General features: G+C 38.7%; 1 long non-coding RNA gene and 1 pseudogene across 8 annotated transcripts in view; one reads left to right on the forward strand and one right to left on the reverse strand.

The window, feature by feature from the left end:
• Positions 1–22,872, forward strand: part of LOC137225332 (uncharacterized) — a 195,385-nt gene that overhangs the window by 70,606 nt on the left and 101,907 nt on the right. For all 8 annotated transcript variants that reach the window (XR_010943781.1, XR_010943782.1, XR_010943786.1 and 5 more), the window contains exon 3: positions 11,051–11,147. This is a non-coding gene — a long non-coding RNA (uncharacterized lncRNA). The remainder of the gene's footprint in view (positions 1–11,050; positions 11,148–22,872) is intronic.
• On the reverse strand, positions 17,501–20,547 carry LOC137225569 (glucose-6-phosphatase 3 pseudogene; annotated as a pseudogene).

Raw genomic sequence — 22,872 nt, forward strand, 5'->3', positions numbered from 1 at the left:
AAGAAAATTAAAATCATATGAAGTATCTTTTCTGACCACAATGCTATGAGGCTAGATATCAATTACAGGGAAAAATCTGTAAAAAATACAAACACATGGAGGCTAAACAATACACTACTAAATAACCAAGAGATCACTAAAGAAATCAAAGAGGAAATAAAAAAATACCTAGGAACAAATGACAATGAAAACACGACTACCCAAATCCATGGAATGAAGCAAAATCAGTTCTAAGAGGGAAGTTTATAGCAATACAATCCTACCTCAAGAAACAAGAAATGTCTCAAATAAACAACCTAACCTTACCCCTAAAACAATTAGAGAAAGAACAGAAAACCCCCAAAGATAACAGAAGGAAAGAAATCATAAAGATCAGATCAGAAATAAATGAAAAAGAAATTAATAGCAAAGATCAATAAAACTAAAATCTGGTTCTTTAGAAGATAAACACAATTGATAAACCATTAGCCAGACTCATGAGAAAAAAAAGAAGACTCAAATCAGTAGAATTAGAAATGATAAAGGAGAACTTACAACAGACACAGCAGGCATACAAAGGATCATGAGAGATTACTACAAGCAACTATATGCCAATAAAATGGACAACCTGGAAGAAATGGACAATTCTTAGAAAAGCACAACCTCCGAGATTGAACCAGGAAGAAACAGAAAATATAAACAGACCAATCACAAGCACTAAAATTGAAATTGTGATTAAAAATCTTCCAACAAACAAAAGCCCAGGACTAGATGGCTTCACAGGCGAATTCTATCAAACATTTGGATACGAGCTAACACCTATCCTTCTCAAACTCTTCCAATATATAGCAGAGGGAGGAACACTCCCAAACGCATTCTATGAGACCACCATCACCCTGATACCAAAGCCAGACAAAGATGTCACAAAGAAAGAAAACTAGAGGCCAATATCACTGATGAACATAGATGGAAAACTGTTCAACAACATACTCGCAGACAGAATTCAACAGCACATTAAAATGATTATACACCATGATCAAATGAGGTTTATCCCAAGAATGCAAGTATTCTTCAATATATGCAAATGAATCAATGTGATACACTATACTAACAAATTCAAGGATAAAAAACATATGATCATCTCAACAGATGCAGAAAAAGCTTTCGACAAAATTCAGCACCCATTTATGATAAAAACCCACCAGAGAGTAGGCACAGAGGTAACTTACCTCAACATAATAAAGGTCATATATGACAAACCCACAGCCAACCTTCTTCTCAATGTTGAAAAACTGAAACCATTTCCTCTAAGATCAGGAACGTGACAAGGTCGCCCACTCTCACCACTATTATTCAACATAGTTTTGGAAATTTTAGCCACAGCAGTCAGAGAAGAAAAAGAAATAAAAGGAATCCAAATCGGAAAAGAAGAAGTAAAGCTGTCACTGTTTGCAGGTGACATGACACTATACATAGATAATCCTGAAGATGCTACCAGAAAACTACTAGAGCTAATCAATGAATTTGGTAAAGTAGCAGGATACAAAATTAATGCACAGAAATTTCTTGCATTCCTATACACTAATGATGAAAAATCTGAAAGAGAAATTAAGAAAACACTCACATTTACTACTGCAACAAAAAGAATAAAATACCTAGGAATAAACCTACCTAAGGAGACAAAAGACCTGTATGCAGAAAACTATAAGACACTGATGAAAGATATTAAAGATGATACAATAGATGGAGAGATGTACCATGTTCTTGGACTGGAAGAATCAACACTGTGAAAATGACTATAGTACCCAAAACAATCTACAGATTCAATGCAATCCCTATCAAACTACCAATAGCATTTTTCACAGAACTAGAACAAAAAATTTCCCAATTTGTATGTAAACACAAGAGACCCCGAATAGCCAAAGCAATCTTGAGAAATAAAAACGGAGCTGGAGGAATCAGGCTCCCAGACTTCAGACAAAGCTACAAAGCTACAAAGCTACAGTAATCGGGACAGTATGGTACTGGCACAGAAACAGAAATACAGATCAATGGAACAGTATAGAAAGCCCAGAGATAAACCCATACACATATGGTCACCTTATTTTTGATAAAGGAGGCAAAAATATACAATGGAGAAAAGACAACCTCTTCAATAAGTGGTGCTGGGAAAACTGGACAGCTACATGTAAAAGAATGAAATCAGAACACTCCCTAACACCAGACACAAAAATAAACTCAAGATGGATTAAAGACCTAAATGTAAGGCCAGACACTATAAAACTCTTAGAGGAAAACATAAGCAGAACACTCTATGACATGAATCACAGCAAGATTCTTTTTGACCCACCTCCTAGAGAAATGGAAATAAAAGCAAAAATAAACCAATGGGACCTAACGAATCTTAAAAGCTTTTGCACAGCAAAGGAAGCCATAAATAAGATGACAAAACAACCCTCAGAATGGGAGAAAATATTTGCAAATGAAGCAACTGAAAAATGATTAATCTCCAAAATTTACAAGCAGCTCTTGCAGCTCAATATCAAAAAAACCCAAAGAATCCAATCCAAAAATGGCAGAAGAACTAAATAGACTTTTCTCCAAAGAAGACATACAGATGGTCAAGAGCACATGAAAGAATGCTCAGCATCACTAATCTTTAGAAAAATGCAAATGAAAACTACAATGAAGTATCACCTCACACCAGTCAGAATGGCCATCATCAAAAAATCTACAAACAATAAATGCTGGAGAGGGTGTGGAGAAAAGGGAACCCTCTTGCACCTTTGGTGAGAATGTAAATTGATATAGCCACTCTGGAGAACAATATGGAGGTTCCTTAGGAAACTAAAAATAAAACTACCATACGACCCAGCAATCCCACTACTGGGCATATACCGTGAGAAAACCATAATTCAAAAAGGGTCATTACCACAATGTTCATTGCAGCTCTATTTACAATAACCGGGACATGGAAGCAACCTAACTGTCCATCGAGAGATGAACGGATAAAGAAGATGTGACACATGTAATCAATGGAATATTACTCAGCCATAAAAAGAAACGAAACTGAGTTATTTGTAGTGAGGTGGATGGAGCTAGAGTCTGTCATACAGAATGAAGTAAGTCAGAAAGAGAAAAACAAATACTGTATGCTAACACGTATATATGGAATCTAAAAAAAAAAAAAAAGGTTCTGAAAAACCTAGGGGCAGGACAGGAATAAAGATGCAGATGTAGAGAATGGACTTGAGGACACAGGGATGGGGAAGGGTAAGCTGGGACGAAGTGAAAGAGTGGCATAGACATACATACACTACCAAATGTAAAGTAGATATCTAGTGGGAAGCAGCCGCATAGCACAGGGAGATCAGCTCGGTGCTTTGTGACCACCTAGAGGGGTGGGATAGGGAGGGTGGGAGGGAAGGAGACGCAAGAGGGAAGAGATATGGGAACATATGTAGATGTATAGCTGATTCACTTTGTTATAAAGCAGAAACTAACACACCATTGTAAAGCAATTATACTCCAATAAAGATGTTAAAAACAAAACAAAACAAACAAACAAAAATTCTGCCATTTCAAATCTGCTATTAAATCCCTCTAATAATTTTTCATTTCACTTTTTGTACTTTTCAACTCCAGAATTTCTGTTTGGCTTTTTAAAAAAATAATTTCCCTTTATTAATATTCTATTCAGTGAGACATGGTTCTTAAATTCTCCTTTAAATCTTTGGAAATGTTTTTATTTCTTTGAACATGTTTATAATTGTTGATATAATATCTTTGTCTAGTAAGTCTAATATTTGAACTCCTCAGAGATAGTTTCTATTGACTGGTATTTTTTCTTTGCATGGGCCATAATTTCCTGTTTGTTTGCATGTCTCATAGTTTGTTTTTTCTTAAAAACAGGATGTTTCCAATTCTGGAAATCAATTCTCTCCACCCTTTTTTTTTTGTAGCTGTTTGGTGGTAGTGTTTTTTTGTTGCCTTGGATGTTTGTTTATTTATTGAGTTTCCTGGACTAATTCTGTAGTACCTTAATTCTTTGTTGTATATACCACTCAACATCTCTTCTCAGTTGGCTTAGTGGTCAGCTAATGGTTGGACAGATATTTCCTTGAATGCATTAAACCAACAAATGTTCATGACTTTACTGATGGGCTTTGTATGTGTGGGGTTGAATATTTCAATACTCCAGTAAGCAGTTTAAAACTCTACTTTATTCTTTATTTCCTGCTTATGCAGAGCCTCAAAGTCATCCATAGGTGTGAGATTAGGGTCTTCTCAGGTCTTTCCTGAGCCTGTACTCACCTGTGCACATGCATGTGAACTTTGAGATTTCAGGGAATTTGTTGTATATTTTCAACATCCCATGTGAGAATCTCATTCTCCAGCTTTTCTTTTTAAATTTTTTGGTATGTCTCTTATTTAACCCAACTGTTATTGCTACCTCAGGCAACTGCACTATTGAACCACTGGCATTGATTGTTTTCACAAATGCCTTAGAGACATTGCTGTTCACACTAAGTGAGCTGAGTTAGGTTTGATTCAGCTGTCACTCAGGTCAAATAAAAGTATGTCCAAGAATGGAGGTGCCAGACAGGTAAACAGTGACAATTCTGTAGGGATGGGATTTGGGGGGAATGCCAAACTCATTCTGTTCCTCCCAGTTGCTCATTGGCTGTTGGTTTTCACCGTTAGTATTGTTATGTAGCTGTTTTTTGTTTTCTTTAAGTTGAGGTATAGTTGATGTACAATATTATATAAGTTTCAGGTGTACAATATAATGATTCACAATTTTAAAGGTTATATTCCACTTATAGTTATTATAAAACAGTGGCTGTATCCCCTGAGTTGTACAATGTAGCTTTTGGTTTGAAGGCTACCACAGAGACTGGTGGATAAGGGTAGTAGGAGTAGAACAGGTTGAAATGCCACAAAGCTTGGTGTTTTTAACAAAGTTCATCTGTTTTTTTTTTTAAAACTCATGTTTTTGAAAGCCTTTTATTAATTTCTAGAGTTCTGAAAAAGTTTATTTTGACCATTTTTGCTAGTATTCTTTTTACTTTTATAGAGGAGTGGATTTATATAGGTCTGTACTCTGCCATTCAGAAGTGTTTTCTATTAGAAATTTTTAATCTCCTTATAGATAGTTTCCAATGTTCAAGGAAAGTTGAAACCACTGATTTTTAGAGAAAAGGTTATCAAGGGAAAGATTATAGAAAACGTAAGCATTCAAGACCAAGTAGTGGCTGAGGAACTTATGAATGAGTCAGATAAGAAATGGTTCAGAGATGGATAGGACTTACATAAATCAAAAGAGTTTCAGGAAGGGAATAGTCAAAGCTATTGAATGCTGCCTACAGAGTTCAGAAAATGGATTGAAAATCACTGATCTGAATGATCTACAAGACACTGTGATCTTTGTTAGAGCAATTACAGTGCAGTGGTGGGGCAAAATCCTAACTGTAGTAAGTTGTGCCATAAATGGGAGATTGAAAAGAGAAAACAAGTTTAAACATCTCTGAAGAAACTGGACTGTGAAGGGAAAGAAAGATAATATAGGCGAGCGACAGTGGACTGGAACATGCATAAAATCTAAGAAAACTGAGATTAAACCACAGCTCCAATTTACTGGTACTAGCTATGTGTCTTGGCCAAATTACTTGGTTCTCTTAGCTTCACTTTCCTTACATGGATAATAATACCAGTCTTTTAAGACTGTGTGTGGGTTAATTGAGATAAAGTCAGACAGTAATAAAGAGTTCCACTTGTCTCTTGCATGCTACATGGGAATGGAAATGGTAGCTTCAGTTTTCTCATCCATAAAGCAAAAGAGTTGGATTATATAATCTCCGTGCTCCCTTCCGGCTCCGAGCTCCCTTCTGGCTCTAGTTTAGTATTATTCTTCATATAATTTGTGGGCTAGATAGATATTCGAAATTGATCTGGAACTTAAACCAATCTGTGTAAGATAGTTTACATTAGAAAAGAAATTTAGAATTCCAAAGGATTGATTTACAAATAAACTTTGGAAGATAGCTCTGCTCAGCTGGGGAATACTTTTAAACAGATGAACTCATCCCAGGCAAATAACAGAGAGCACTTACCAAGGCATATTTTAGAGCCCTTGGAAATGAATTTTGAGGAAGGCACATCTGTCATGATATCAGATCCCAAAGATTAGGTCTGTGTTTTGGGGGCTCCTAGATTGACTGTTCTGCCTGAAATATTTGTAAGGGTTTATAACTGCTAGTTTTTCATGGTTGAGGAGATTTTGAAGCAATAAACCACTTGGAGAAGAAGGGAAGGCTTGAAATCAACCAGATAGTGTTCAGGGAAGAAGTAAAGAGGGGAAGCAAGAGTGAGTCATTGGATGCAGGAGGATTGGTGAGACCAACAGAGCATAATGAGACCAGGATTAGATAAGGGACTCAGAGACACAGGAAAAGGGGGAACTGGAGGCCAATTAAGGCTGAACTGAGCTGGAAAGGAAGAATAAAACAAAAATTATCTGCTCACAGACTGATTTCTTTTTCCCACCAATGCTCTCAGCTTGTTTTGTCAAATCCACTGATATATTTTGGTATAATTTATTTGGGTAGACATAGTGTGAAATTTAACCTCTCATTTCAGGGAAACAATCGAAAACTTGCACATTTTCTATTAGCAGATTAATGCTTTAAAGGTTAAGGAAAATTGGCTCTGTGATTGAAAGGAGATGAAATGACGAGGAAATAAGAATATTGAAAAACAATACCATGTTTATTGTGATTTTATTAAAAATCATTTTCCATACAACTTTTAACACATGGTGTCTCAACTGTGGTTTCTGCCTAAATTGTGAAAGAATTTCTGCTTTGATTTTTTTTTTTTTTTTTTTCCTGTACGCGGACCTCTCACTGTTGTGGCCTCTCCCGTTGCGGAGCACAGGCTCCAGACGCGCAGTCTCAGCAGCCATGGCTCACGGGCCCAGCCGCTCCGCGGCATGTGGGATCTTCCCGGACCAGAGCACGAACCCGCGTCCCCTGCATCGGCAGGCAGACTCTCAACCACTGCGCCACCAGGGAAGCCCTCTGCTTTGATTTTTACCTCCTCTTGCTTATGCCTCCCAAGTGGCTGTAAATAACTTTATTTTTACAATCAAAGATGGTTGGAAAATTTTCCTTTGGGGATATTCCAATTCCATACTACTTCTTGAGATAACTGGAACTGTCCAGAGTGGCCTGGGAATCCCTCATCAACATTGCTTTACTTGGAGGCTACATGTCCACTCAAGACACTTTACTCACTTTTGCCTTTTGGCAAGAGAGGATGACTGGCAAGTCATTGGATGGTCTCTTGCCTAAGTGGACTCTTTGGATGGGACCTTAATCACTGGGGGCTTTGTAGGCAGCAAGGCAGCACTGCAGCTCTAGAGATCTTCCTTAGCAACCTGCAAATGACACTCATATTATGAAAAATGTCTCCAAAGACAGACATTTTCAATTAGCCAAATTACTCTAACAGGGCATAGCTCAGGAAGATTTAAAGCAGAGCTGGTTGCTGTGCCAGCCAAGAGGCCGGCTCTGCCAGTTGAAAGGCAAGCACATCCTTCCCTGCCAGCTTGCAATGAAATGATTCTTGCAGTGACAGCAGATCTATTATGCATGTTTGATTTAAGGCCCTCGATTACCATACCTTTGTAATTATCACCGGGCCATGATGAATCCTGGGGAGAGTAAGGGTCTTAAATGCAGGGATCCAGGAACCTAATCAGAACGCAGAGTGTAGAATGAATCTTTCTTCTTGACATTTCACCTCTTTTCAACCAATTGTTCTTGGTTTGACTAAAACTGTGGCACAGCTCTTTGCCAATAATTGTGATTCATTTTCACTTTGCTAATCAAAATGTTGTTTCACAGGCTCTGATGGTGTTCAAAACACCTTATAGGAGGTATGATTTTTCTCTAAATTGGCTGGTGTAGATCTAGTATTTCACATGAAGTTCTGGGAAAATTCGTAAAGCCTCGTCTGGCTCAAAAATTCTCTTATTCTGGCATGGTACACTTATAAGGATTCTGAAAGGCAAACACTATATTGTTGATATTTTTTATTTTGCTGTTACTAAGATCAATGTTACCTAGACTGGTGATTCTATTTTCTTCCTACTTAGGGACCATATGTTATTTAGGAAACACAAATTTCAGAGGATTTGTAAGGACGAGAGAAGTTGCTTTTTACTGATGAGCCAAAACTTCAGTCAGCGATATTATGTTAAATATCTAACTTTGCCCAATATCCTGTTTCACGTAGGGTTGAGCAGCATGGTATGAAGGAAAGAGCCTGGACTTAATTCCAGAAGATCACAGTGCAAACCTGAATTCTTCTTGTTTGTGAATAGGTGTGACCGTGGATAGATCTATTCACCCCTCTAGACCTCAAATCTTTTCTACAATGTGATGGCATTGGGATAGACCCTCTCCAGGTCCCCTCCATCTGTGACATCTGTGATTCCTTGAAAACGGGAGTCCATCCTCTTGACCATCAGCATTAAAGTACTTTATATATAATTTTTTTTTTTTTTTTTTTTTGCGGTACGCGGGCCTCTCACGGTTGTGGCCTCTCCCGTTGCAGAGCACAGGCTCCGGACGCGCAGGCTCAGCGGCCATGGCTCACGAGCCCAGCCACTTCGTGGCATGTGGTATCTTCCCGGACCGGGGCACGAACCCATGTACCCTGCATCGGCAGGCAGACCCTCAACCACTGGGCCACCAGGGAAGCCCTATATATAATTTTTTGAAAATAGTTATCTATGATACTCAAGTTACAGGTTACTAATGTTTAGTAACTCTTTTCTCCCAGGATTTTACCCATACCTGTCTTGTATTATTGCAGATAATGGAAATTTTGGGAATTTGAAGTCAGAGAAGGGTATATCAGCATCATCCCCATATTCATAGAGTCAGGGTTAGAATGGAATTGATTCCTTTTGGTTTGGGAAATCTTATAACCATTGGGACACCTATGTCCAATAGACTCCTTTGGCCACTTTGTATTATTGTATTACATATAAGTCCTGACTTCCCAGCTAGCTGATAAGTCCTTGAAGGTCTGAAATGCATTTTGGGCCTCTAAGTATCCCTAGCACCTACCATCTAATAAAGCCATATAACTGATTGCTGAGTAAGTTATACAACATAATTTTTTAAACCTTATGGAAAAAAATTGTATAGGCTGCAGATTTCTTTTTAATCACTGAAAAATAAACAGTTCTCCATGGAACTCAATGAAAAGGGAATGTAGAAATGAATCATTTGGTATTCTGTTGTAAACTGAAATCCACACTAGTGTAATTGATGGTTATTCGATTTTTAATTGACAATACCTCCCATAAATAATATTGTATACAGCTAAGTAGTTGCTACTTCACAAATAACTTATCTAGTATATGATTATATTTATTACAAACTGATGTATTCTGGTTCTCAACTTATAGTTTTAACACAGCGGAGGTGGGGACCACCCAGATACCATATATTTCTGTGTGGTTTCCCCCTTCCCTCTGAAACTACAAATTGAGAAGCAGAATGTCTCAGTTTAGAAGTGTCCCAATCTTACAGCTTTTAGGGATGCCTGCCTTCCTTCTCTGAATTCTACAGCTATTATTCTGTCCTGTTGGTTTGGCACTATGATGCATCTTTTGTTATAGGATGGTGTTGCTATTATAGTCTTTGGTATTTGTCCTGCCTCCCCAGCTAGATTGCAGATTTATTGAGAGCAAAGACCACATATCTTATGATTCTGTATTCCAAGAGTCTAATAGAGTTTTACTTATCTAGAAAGTGCTCAATTAATATTTGCTGGCATGCTATAGGTAGGGCAATAGACACATTTCCCATTGCAAGCTCACCATAAAGGCAACAAATGTAAGTTTACTTATTGAATTTCCTAATTCATGAAACAAGCTTAATGTAGAAATACCTATTTTTCTTTTATAATAATTTAACTACTCTAAAGATACGTTATTCTGTTTCCTTTATATCAAAAGATATATTTACGTCTTTTAGATAATATCATAGAGGTTAGTCTGTGATCTTATGCAGGTGTAGGGTATTTCAAGATTAAAATGACTTTAATTCATCTAAAATAACAAATTTGTTGGATAACTGAATTTTTTCTTTATCAACATTTCAGTACACATTAAAATGTGGGCAGCTTCCTAATTATTGACAAAAGATAGTAGATTTTTATTAATAGAAGTTTATATTCTGCCTGATTCATATCTCAGAAATGCACTTATAAACCTTAAATTTAAATAATTAGCCTAGGTTTTGAAGAATTTGGGGGCTTTGTTCAGGGAAACCTACCCTAGACCTCTAAAAGCATAGTAAACACAACATTTATAAAGGCAGTATAAAAGAGACACTCTATGAAAATCTATATAAATCAGGGTCCCCAGAGTCCTTTTTAAGACTCAGGATAAGGATGTAATTTCTCTCATTAAACTCCCTTGGTATGAATATGATAGTTCAATATTTCATAAATATTTAATGAATTATTATTTCCTACAAGTTTTGAGTGTTTGGACAATTGAAGCTTTGTTTGGAATATAAGTCTGGCTGTGTGGGGAAATGGGTGATTATAAATGCTTGACACTGTGTCTAGAAAACATCTGGGAGAAATCATTTCTATGCTTTAGAGAGGCCAGGAAGGACGTTTAAGGGGATTCTTTATGGTATAAATTTGAGAGTTCCCAATGAGGGTGTTTCTTCATTCTTAAAGTATAATTACTATTAAAAATAATATCACTAATACAAATAATGAAACTGACAGAGGTAAAATGCTGCAGAAATCATGCGAGGTGCCTTACTTGTTTAAGCTACAACTCTGCAATGGAGGCATTAACCTCTCTTTTTACATTGGAGTAAACTAGAGCTTAGATGCTTAAGAACTGAAGCAAATAAGTGTTGAAACTAAGTCTGATCCCAAATCTCTCACATTTCAAAAATGCATGTTCTTAAGTTGCTTAATGTTGATTTCCTGTGCTGAGGAAAACTTATTTTTTCTTTTACTCTCTAAAATACAGGTAGATCTTCGCATACTGGTTCTGGCGCTGTCTCACCAAGGAGCTTCCGATAACTGCCAGTCACATGGTGACAGTTATGCTTGATTAAGCAGATCCAGTAAGTACTTGATCGACTTTTTCCCATAAATGCTGACATTCTGCAGCCAAAGGGAAAAGAACACTTGCCATTATTCTAAGCACTCTGGCCCGCGCTCTTGTCCCTACCAATAATACCTGGCTCTGAGTTTCCTAAGACTAGTGTTACCAGATTCTTAGACTCAGCCCGATTCCAGGGTTGCTATCAAACATTTCCTTGGGTAATTTGAATTTTTGAGGTCTGTAAATCCTACAAGCAGACAGGTGACGATTTATGAGATTTGCAGAGGTGTTTGGCAAAGGGTCATTGTTGCCATTGGTCATTCTATCCCTGATAATTCATTGCTATCGATTTTGAAGTCTTTAAAAGGTTCCAGAATTCTCTAAAAATACATAGGAAAGAGTGCTTTGAAAATTATAAATGTATGCTATTATGAGAATCTAAACAATCTCACAAGATAACACGAATAACACACTGATTTATAGTCCACTAAAAAGATGAATTTAGCGATGTTTTTCAAAAGATGGATCAGAATCACTCAATGAGCTTGATACTGCTCTGGGCCCTATGCTCCCTGCCTCAGACTATTATACTCTCAAACACAGAGTATTAGGGGAATGTAAGTGGCTTAAGATAGTAAAATTTAATTTTATGTGGTACTCTAACTTGGGACAAGCAGCATTCCTGAATGGCTCTCTCCAAATATGACTCAGGGGTTCAGACTTTTCCTGTAGTCTCCACAATTCAGAGTTCTATAATTCAGAGTTCATTGCTTCCAGGTATATAGATAATGGGGTGGGGAAGCACAAGAAAGAGTAAGGAAAACCTAGTGAGGGGAGGACATGAACCTCAAAGAAAGATCTTATGGTCCAGGCCTTAACTTTGCCCAGAACTTGTTACTTGGATTGAATGCAAGAGAGCTCATAATATGCCCAGGAGCCTAATAGACACAGTTTGGTGAACACATAGCATTTTCTCTGCCTCATAGATTATGTGAGTAAGGCTGGGTAGAGCAGAGAAAAGCAAAATCAAGTAAGCATGAAAAACTTTGATCATAATAGAATTTTAATGGGTGCCCAACAATGCCTTCAGAGTTAATATAGGCCAGTGCAAAGAATATATGATCATAATGTGACTTTTAGGCAGATTATTTTCATTTTTATAATCTATAGTATGGTCCTTCGGAGAATGCAAACGGGGACTACTGATAAGGAATACCTGAAACCAGGGCGGGCTTTATGGGCATGTAACCTGTGTTATTGCACAGGGCTCTGCTCTCACAAAGGCCCCATATTCAGGTTAATGCTCTCCTATTGCTGTCTTAAAATTCTTAATAGTTTTGAACAAGGGGCCTTGCATTTCCATTTCACCCTGGGCCATTATTCTAAGCACTCTGGCCATCTCCTATTGTGTATCTGGTCCTACCTGAAACTCATGCCTTACCAGAGACTAAAACTAGGCTCAATGAAAAAATGAAGGTACAATCTTTAAGATGCAGTTAATGCTAACTGACCTTAAACTTAAAGAAGGCAAATTACAATGGCAAAGCTATATGTGTGTGTGTGTGTGTGTGTGTGTGTGTGTGTGTGTGCGCGTGTGCGTGAACATGTGCCCATGCAGGGTGTTTTTTTTTTTTAGGACAAAGTTTATTGGGAGCAATTTGTTTTAATTGATATTCATCAAGCATCATTCCATTGTTTATTGTTAGCTACTCATGTGAAGAGTTGGTTGATGTCTATAGCACAAACATTTGTTTCAGATAAATGGGCATTTCAGTTGGGTAGGTTTTAATTAAGCAACCTTTATCGTACAAGTAGTTGTTTTTGAAACCATGAGAAAATTACTATAATTTGCTAATTCTGTTATCCAGAATCTGAAAATGCTGAATCTTGTCTACTATAACCTTGAATATGATTTTGGCCATGAATGACCCAAGCATTTGGCAGCAAAATAAGGAATAAGAAACTTTTCCAACGTAATGCGTTGAATTATTTTTCTACTGCATATACCTAGGCAGAGTTTAACTCTTCTCAAGCTCATAGAATTCTTTGATTCTGAAATGAAGGATTTATTTTAAAATCCTGCTTCCACGCCACTTGCCTATAGTGCTATTGTAGCATATCACATTGCGTAGGGATTTATTTATTTACACATTTGCCAAGGGAGCACACTAAACTCTTAACTCCTTGAGAACAGGTGCTGTTGCCATTTATCTTGCTATTCCCAGAGCTGAGAAGAGTTTCCAGGCACCTAGAACATGTTCAATAAACATTTAATGAAGAAACTAAGAAATAAATAAATCGTGATAAAAATATCATTTTTCTTTCAGCAAAATAAATATTTCCAAGTCTTAAGGAAGATTTTGGTCTTAATAAAACCAAAATCAGGATTTTTTGTTTTGCAAGAACATTTTAAACTATGCTCTTTAGCCCATAACAGCTATGTTTCTTCCAGGTGGGGATGAAAGAAAGCATACTCTTATTAAGTGAAATCTTAAACATCTTAAGGGTAAAAATAATGCGTACTTAACTGTCATATTCAGAAATTCATTATGTTATTGAAGGAGATTTTTGTCCTGTTTAAAACAAAAAAGGCTTGCTTGAATACATTCACACAACACATGTACAAATAAAGAAGAATACTGTATATATAGTTTTCAAAGGATATGTATGTTGATATACTTTTGCATTAAACTTGCTGCTAATAATATAATTGTTCCCATGCTCTACTAGTAATGACCATGAATAGGGGTCACTATGCTTTTGTTTAAGTCTGAACGTGGTTTAGTTCAGCCTTACTGTATTAGTATTAGTTTCCTGTGGCTATAACTAACACAAAATCCATAATGTAAAACAACAGAAATTTATTCTCTCCTAGTTGTCTAGGGCGAAAGTCCAGGACCAGTATCACTGGACCAAAATCCAAAGCATGTCTGCAGGGTCACACTTCCTTTGGAGGGTCTAGAGGAAAATCCATTCCTTGCCTCTTCCGGCTTCGGGTAGCTGCTAGCATTCCTTGGCTTATGAAGACATCGCTCCAATCATCAAAGCCAACATCTTCAAATCTCTGCTGTGTCTTCACATTGCCTTCTCTTCTTTGCGTGTCAAATCTCCTTCTTCCTCTCCCTTATAAGGACACTTGTGATTGCATTTAGGGCCCACTCAGATAATCTAGGATAGTCTCCCTAACTTGAGATCCTTAACTTAATCACATTTGCAAAGACCCTTTTCCCAAATAAGGTAACATTTACAAGGTCCCATGGATTACAGTCTTCTGTCTTTGGGGGCAATTATTCAGATTGCTACTTTTTCCCTGTTCACTTTTGCATTAATGACTATGTAGTGGGATTCCAGTTGATGTATAATAGTGTACATTTCTCTATGGTCACCGACACAGAAACGAGGGTACTGTATAAGTGAGTGTTGGAGAACTGTAAACTAAATAACACTTTAAGGAAAATGCTGCCTAAAGAAGCAGGCTTTGGCAAGAAGAGCTCAGAAAGGGAGCTCATAACTTCATGATAATACCTCACATAAATTAATGTTAATTGTCTCCCCCAAAGCAAGGCCATTAAGCAGGTTATTGCACCTACCTCTAGAATTTATTTTGGTATTTCTTGTGGTCCTACCTTTTCAATGGTATTTTACTTTTTACCCATCTCCTTGACAGTCCTTTCTGGTATATTTCATCTGTAAATATAACAAGAGGAGGAAATAAATGACCAAATAAGCACTGATAAACTCTGCAGCAATCAAAGATAAAAGCTCTAGAAAGACATCAGCATGTGGAGTTTCATTTGGAAACACAGTTCATAACAAATGGAAAGAATAAGTGTGTCTACATTCCCTCGTTATGGACAGCTAAACTGTCAGTGACCTTGTCACTAGCCAGGGAGGAATTCTCTATTTCATTTTTTCCACTGTGTTGAGGTAAGACCCTCTGAACCATGAAAAAGAGGTTTTATTCCTTCAACACATTTTATTCATCTCCTACCATGACAGATATCATGTACAAAGCCCTGGCTAATACAATTGCTTTCTTTCTCCCTGTCAATAGCTTTCCATGTAATTTTTAAGTCTTCAGAATTTTGCAAAGTTGTATGCTTGGTCATTTACAACCGAACCAAGGTCACAAAAGGACAGCTTAGTTGGAGGGGGGAAAAAAGGAAAAAAAAAAAAGAGTGCAAAGAAGTTACATAAATGTCCTCTAGCACGTTCCCTGTTCTGAGGGCTAATGTACTGTAGCAATTCATCAGTCATTCTAATAGTCTTTTAACTTCTGTCTGAGAGCCTACTAAATGCTAACATCTTAAATGTTTAATATTCTAAAACATATTTTCATTAATCATGCAAATTATCTGGGCATCCATATTTTACAATAACTCTCTTCAGAGATTGAGGCCTTAGGCTTTGTATATGAGAGACCCATGTTAGTGAATGATATTGTAGATGAAATATAACTTAAAGAATTTTAGCAATGAAAAGTTGCTAGTAAAGTTCCAGTAGCTATGTGCCATCATGTTTATTAAAAAAACAAAAATTATATTAATGTCAGATACTTCTGATTAGGTAGAAAACAGTGAAAATATGCACTAGCTTCATTCTATTCTATTACATAGTTGGTGGATGGAGTTAATGTTGGTAGATGGTATATTGTCCTAATAGAAATGACACTATGTTTCATAGCAAAATGGACTGTGGGCTCAGTTGTTAGAAAAGGATAGAATATGAGTTCCTTGCAGTTAGGTTGGCCTGAACTTCACCATGAAAACCTCCATTTATGTTTTGCCAGTCACCCCAATTCCAAGGATTCTTAGTTGCTTGGGAAAAGGAGAAATATGTGGGTGGGCCCCATGAAACAGATGAATGAGGAATTGAAAGAGTAAAGGGCATAAGTTTTGGTAATGTTAGTGGAAATGCTTTACCCTGAAGTTATTTGATTGTCAGCAGGGATGGAGGTTGGTCCTGAAATAGATAGAAGTGACCTGTGACTGTGTAAATGCAGTTGCACTGGAATAACAGAGCAGTGCTCATTGGACTCAAGAACATGACCTAAGTAACTGGAGGTCATGAGCAATTGTGGTGGATCAGTGCACTAGTCCAGCTCCCAACAGGAAACAGATGGCACAATAAAATTAGGGTAATTCAAGGAAAGCTTATTTATAAAAGGACCATTTATAAAGGGAACCATTAAGGGCTGTGTAGGTAGTGAGAGCTAACAGCCACAGAGCTGTTATTAAATATATGCCTCAGGAGACAAGAGAAAGGAGCAGTTATCAGAATTTGAAGGAAAGAGAGTCATTACAAAAAGCCACCTTTGGGGGACCGTTGATTCAGGGGGACCGCCAGCACAAGGTGATCTCATGGAGAAAACAAATACCCTGACTTCACTCCCCTCTCTCCCTTCAGTCTCCTGATGGGACTTTCCATTCATTGAGCCTAACAGGAACCTAAAGGCACAGGTCAAGAATGTGATCCATACAGGTTAGCTTCCCTGAGTGGATACTAGGGATTCACATGTGGAGAGTGAGGGTGACATGGGAAGTCAGAAACATCTAATTTTAGTATGAATACCACTTCTTTAGTTATCTGACCAAAATTCATGACCACTCTTTGAATGTGTTTCCTTTTTTAAAGCACTTCTTTTATGGCTAGTTTCTTTCACAATATCACCTGATACTATATTCATTATCTTGACAAAATTTCTAGTAGCAATGCTGCTTCCTCAGTACAAAAGCATTAACTACCTTAGCCTCTGAGTAATCAGATATTTAAAACAAAAAAACCCACCTAGCTAGATTCTGAACAGGTTTGCAAGGCAGAAATAGAGACACAAATGTAGAGAACAAGTGTATGGACACCATGGGGGAAAAGGAGGGGTGGTAGGAACTGGGAGATTGAGATTAACATATATACACTAATATGTATAAAATAGATAGCTAATGAGAACTTGCTGTATAGCATGAGGAACTCAACTTCGCTGTACAGTAGAAACTAACACAACATTGTAAAATAATTATACCCCAATTTAAAAAAAAAAGTACCTAGGGGAGAAAAACCACATAGCTAAATGCCATCCAGACAGTTCATTATTCTGAACTTTATTCTGAACATTACTATACAGTTTGGTATAACAGTGTGCTTTTAAATATCTGTAATCCGTACTGCTAAAGGAACATGGAAGTCTTCACTTTTTTACATAGTTTGTCTTCTTCTGTTTTTTTTTTTTCCAGAGCTGTGGAAAGCCTTTATTAGGGCTCTTCTCAGCCCCTCACAGTGTTACAGGAACCACTGGTCTTACTGTTGCCTTTGCTCTTTGGGGACTTGGGAGGGAAGGCAGGAGGAAGACCAGCCTTCCTGGGAGAAAGAAGGCCCTTATTTGGGGCTGAGACCAGGTGGTGGGAAAAGTAGAAAATTCAAGATGAGAGGGGCCTGCTGGGGGCTGGAAGGGGATGGGGCTGCCTCCCAGATTGTGGAGGTCATGGAGTGTGGGCTTTGTGAGAAGGAGAGTGGCAGTAGGAGGCGCCTAGAGTAGGAAGAGCGGATGGGTGGTGCTTCCTGGGCACTGAATGTGTGCACCAGCCAGGGCACGAGGGCCAGGACCAGGCATGGCCAGAGGGTGTGCTTGAGGAAATTGAAGATGTAGAAAAGGCTGATCTGAGGTGGTAGCCCAGCCAGTCCAGGGGGCCCAGCAGCCCCGTGGACAGCACAAAGCAGGCTAATTTCAGGCTGTATCCCAGGTATGCCCTCTGTACCTGGGCATAGCAGGGAGAGTGCAGGGTGATGCCCAGACCCAGGGCGGCCCCTGAGTCATGGCTCAGGGAGGCAAAGGGCCGGCTGTCCAAGTGTACTCACTCAGGCCGCTCACACCACTTAGAAGCCAGGTTGATGGACTGAGAAAGATCCAGCCCCAGTGTAAATAGAGTCCAACAGATGAGGCTGGCACCCAGCAAGAGGGCCAGCGAGCTCAACCCATAGAAGCTTAGCTCCTGCTCTATGGGCACCTGGGGGTGTGGTCATCAGCCAGCCTAGGACAGCACCAGTTATTAGGCCAGCCAACACCTGGTGAGGGAAATGTGGTAAGAGGAAGACCTGGGACAAGCCAACTGCCAGCAGGAAGGTGCAATAAGCCAAGCTAGGTATCACTCTCACCCAGTGGCTGTAGGTCCGAGTGGCCACCTGGGAAGAGATGGCCATCATTATGGGCCAGAGAGCTGCTCCTGTGATCTTACAGTGTCTGGAAGGGCTGCCTAGACCAGTTTCACAAGAAGAGGGGAACTGGTGAACCTGGGCTGGAGCCTGGCTGTAGTACCCAGACACATGGACCCACCAAAAGGGCTTGCCTCTGAACAGAAACCACATGAAGATAAGGTCAAGCCACTTGGTGATGAGGCTGATCCAGAGCTCTGCAATGCCCACCCAGCAAGAGGCCTAGTAGGCCGCAGGGAAGTAGAAGAGAAAAAAGCCAGAAAGTTGACCCAGAGCCACACGTTCTCTAACCAGGGCAGCTGGTTCTGCAGCGCCTCGACCATTGCAATGCCCTCGCCCAGTGTGGACTCTGTGGTGACCAAGGGGCCGGCCCGGCCAGGGTTTGATCAGAGGGTTGGTGATGTGTCCAGGGTCCCTCCTTTGCTGCTGTGAAGATGGATATGTAATATCAAGGGCCAAGTTTCCTTCCAGACAAGAGCTTTCTCCTCCAGCACCACTACCCTCCTAGATATTTCGAGATCTCTTGGAGAAAAGGCTAGGGACAACCCCTGCTCCAGGGAACCAGGCATCCCAGGCCCGTGCTGAAGCAGGACCTTAAGTTTGCACACACAGCTGGCAAATCGGTCCATGCCTTCCTTCCCCAGCCCAAGACTCTCTTGCTTGAATTCATCTGCTGTTGATTTGGAGGCTGACAGTTAAGCCTCTTGATTTTGATGGGTCGTCCCCAAAGGCTTTAGAGTTCTTACACATAGAAGGAGTTGATGAATTGCAAACAAGTAAAAGAGTCAAAGTCACACTTCCTCCCAGTTCTAAGCTTGCCTTGCCCCTCCCCCTTTCCATAGTTTGCCTTCTAATTATATTTGTCTAGTAAAATGTTTAACCATTTCTTCCTGAATCGTGGATTCTAAGGTACAATAAAAATCCAAAGGGAAATATATTTGGTGTTATATAGAGAGACAGACTTTTTCCCAGAGCATTTTCAATGATTACTGCAGGAATGAATGAGTAAAGGTTTCAAGAATGAATAGTGGCAGAAAACCAACTTACTATTATACATAAGTCTCTGCAGCCCCCGGTACAAGTACTTCTGTATCTCCTTTTGTTGAGTTCTCTATTTTTTTTATGAATATGCATATTGGGGAAAAAAGGCTTCCATCTGCTCTCTTTTAGCTGATTCTATCACATTTTTGAACTGTGCATCATTATGGAGCTTCAGAGAAAGATGATCCTTTACATTACATATGGATATAAAGGAGAGAAGGAGTTGATGAATTGCAAACAAGTGTAATTTATATGGACAAAGTGTGCCAGAAGTGCTTTTCACCCCATTTTACTCTGCAAATGGAATGATTCCTGCCCATTCACTTGGCCTAGTGCCCAAGAACTCAGAGAGGAAAACCATGCCTTTAGCCTATGCATCAGGATTTCACCTCTTCCCTGTGAGGAAATGGTGCTTTGCACTCAGGCTCACCGGGGCCCCCAAAGGTCAAAAAAAATCTCTGAACATACTAATGTTACATTTTTTAGGTTCTTTTGTCTTGGCTTCTTAATTTATAATATCATACAGACGCATTGATACTCTATGTGAGAAGTTTGCGTGATGGAGTAGGAAAGGGGGAGTAATGAAAAGCTCATATTTTCCTGGTAGCCTCTCTTTGCTCTTTGATTTCCCATGATAGATCATTTGCCCAAATGCCCATAAACTTTGCAAATATTTAAATCTTACATTTAGGGTATCTTCCTAAGGGCTTCTTTGTTGGCTATAGCACACTCGGCTGTGACTCTGTACTGTAAAGACCAGGGCCTAAGGTGCAGTAATAACCCCAAACCTTTTATTTATTTAATATAGACATTCATTTATATATTTAATCATTTATTCTTCAAAAATGATTATCCCTATCATGTGCCAAGAATGAGGAGTCAGAGCTAAATACAATATAGCCTCTCCCTAAACTGCCAGGAGTAAACAAAGAAATATTCTGTCATGACAAAATGGTCATGAATCTGTAAAGGTCTGTTAAATCAACTGACTCTCTCTCATTGCTGCTGGACAGCACATTTGTCTTAGCCCTCGGGCATTTGCGTCTGAAGAATTTCATATCACTACAAAACCATGCCAGTATTATGGTAGCATGTGCACTGCTTTGATTTTATGTTCAGATATCAGTTTTTATGCACATACTGCATGCATTGTGCTGGTGCTTTGAACACATTATCTCATTTAATCGACAAGATAACGTGGAATATTAGTACTATAATTATATATATTTTGTAGAGGGAAAAAGCTAAGCTCAGAGAATAAGTGACCTACCCAAAGTCACACAGTCCTCAAACCAGGATCTCCGGTCAATGTGTTTAGGTCAACACTGGGTGTGATGAGATGAATTCAGTAGTAAGATAGGCGGTAGCATAAAGTGAGGGTTACTTCTGTCTTATTTCCATAGCCAAAAACCTGGTCAAATTTAGAAACTGCTGTTCTTTTGCCTGTATTTAGTCCCTATTCATTTTGCTTTCAACCTTTACATAATTTTAGCATGACTTCCCACTTTTATGAAAGAGTACTTGAAGTCTGCATGCTGATGGGTTATACAATTTTCTTTATCGGTGGTGGGGAGATGGAAGTGGGTGTGTGTGTGGGGTGATGAAGTATCTAAAATTTCATCATATTATTTTTCTCAGAACTTACGCCTGTAACGGAAGTTTCTCAACATGAAATGTCATCAATTTGGTCTCACTCAGGAAGTTGCAAGGCACTTGACTGTAACCTCAGAGAATTGGACAGTGTCTAAAAGCTGAAAATTTTTAGCTCGCTGTCATTTTAGAAGTTTCAAAAGTTATTTTATTTCTTAATGAATTCTTTTTACAATTTAATTGATTAAAAAAAGCTTCTGATAAAATACTTCAGGGTGAAGATACATGCCTGTTTATATCAGCAATAGAATGGTGGGGGGGAGGAAACCAGAATTTAAATCATCTAATTTTTGCTCTTATCAATAAAGTATTATAAAGATTTTATCCATTTACCTGAAATGAAATTTCTCTAACCATGCATACTGTCACAACAAACTTGAATCTGTAAATATAGGCTATCCCTGGGATCAGAATAATCACTGCGTTCCAGAACGGTTTTACAACCTTTCTAAACTGAGAGACTCAGTTGGTTCCAATGGAGAGGCTGTGGCGAGATTGTGATGCAGATTATCTGATCCAAAGGGTTTTTATGGCATAGTCTTGGGCAGCATATATATTCCATGTCTAAATATTGTTGAGTGATTAAATAAATGAGTGAGACTGGTTCTCTCACCAAGTTTCAGCCTAAGCCAGTGTAACCATCTGGTAAACATTAAAATGTCAATCCTTGAACCACCTTCACATCTACTCTTAAAAGACTCAGACTCGTGTCTCTCTCCCAGCCAACAGTGGAAGGTCTAAGTCTCTCAACTACCTCACAACCTTGGATGGCCTATTTATTGCCTCTCCACTCCTCTTTATCCAGCTTTCCATAGTCAAGAGAAAAACCTAAGGAAGGTGAGGCTAGAGCTGCAGGGATTGAGTAGGTAAAGTAAAGGCAGCAGTGCTCCCAACATGTACTTCTACTACAGTGTCCTTTTCGGTGCTGTGCTCCATGATGGGGCCATCCTACCAGCAACTGCAACCTCAAGGTGTCTTCACTTTCCTCCTTTCTTCTCTCTTTGCATGAATCCAAGTTCTCTTCCTCTGCTTCAGTCTCCTCAAGGCCTCTGCAGCACTTCTGCTCAAAAGTATTTCCCTTAATTCTTGATTGGTACCTTCATTTTGAAGGGATTGAAGTTGTGGCTGAGTATGTTTCACAGGTGATATCCACCATTTTACAATCAGGAAGTTCCTTATATGCTTCCTAACCAACAATTTCCTGGCATCTTCATAAAGAAGCTATACTCTCTTGACCTCTCTGAGGCAACAGGTTGATTAAAGTTTAAAAATTACAGTCAGTGGTTGTGCTGTGTCCAAGGAGGCCCTAGAATAATCTCTTTGAGGTAGCAGTCCTACCAGGAGTGGGGTCATGATGGAGCCAGCATGTTGGAAATTTGAAATTGAAACATGATTTCCTGCTGTGGAGAGGAAAGAACAGAAAGAGACATGTGCTTTACTCCTGACCTGGGCACTACATCTGGGATTAACTCTCATGGATCTGGAAAAATATGATCGAGATTAACAGTGTAATATTGTCCCCAAGAATTTAAAATAACATTTTGTGTTTCCTGATTTTTCCTAAGGCATTATGTTTTATTTATTTAAAAAAACTTTTAGGTCACTTTGGAAGGGATTTACCTATAGATTGAGTAGATTGATTTAAACATAAATATGGAATGTGTTGTATGGGAATAATCGTTATATTTAATGCCCTCCAGCAAACAATTCCTAAATGCCCACTCTGTACCTGGTATTACACCAGAGATTAAAAAGACTAAACAAAATAATCTGTCACAAGGAGATTACAGTCTCATGTAAGGGCCAGTGTCATAATAAATAAAGTGTAACGTGATAAGTGTTGTAAC

This window comes from Pseudorca crassidens, chromosome 5 (genome assembly GCF_039906515.1).
Source record: "Pseudorca crassidens isolate mPseCra1 chromosome 5, mPseCra1.hap1, whole genome shotgun sequence".
Lineage (NCBI taxonomy): Eukaryota > Metazoa > Chordata > Mammalia > Artiodactyla > Delphinidae > Pseudorca > Pseudorca crassidens.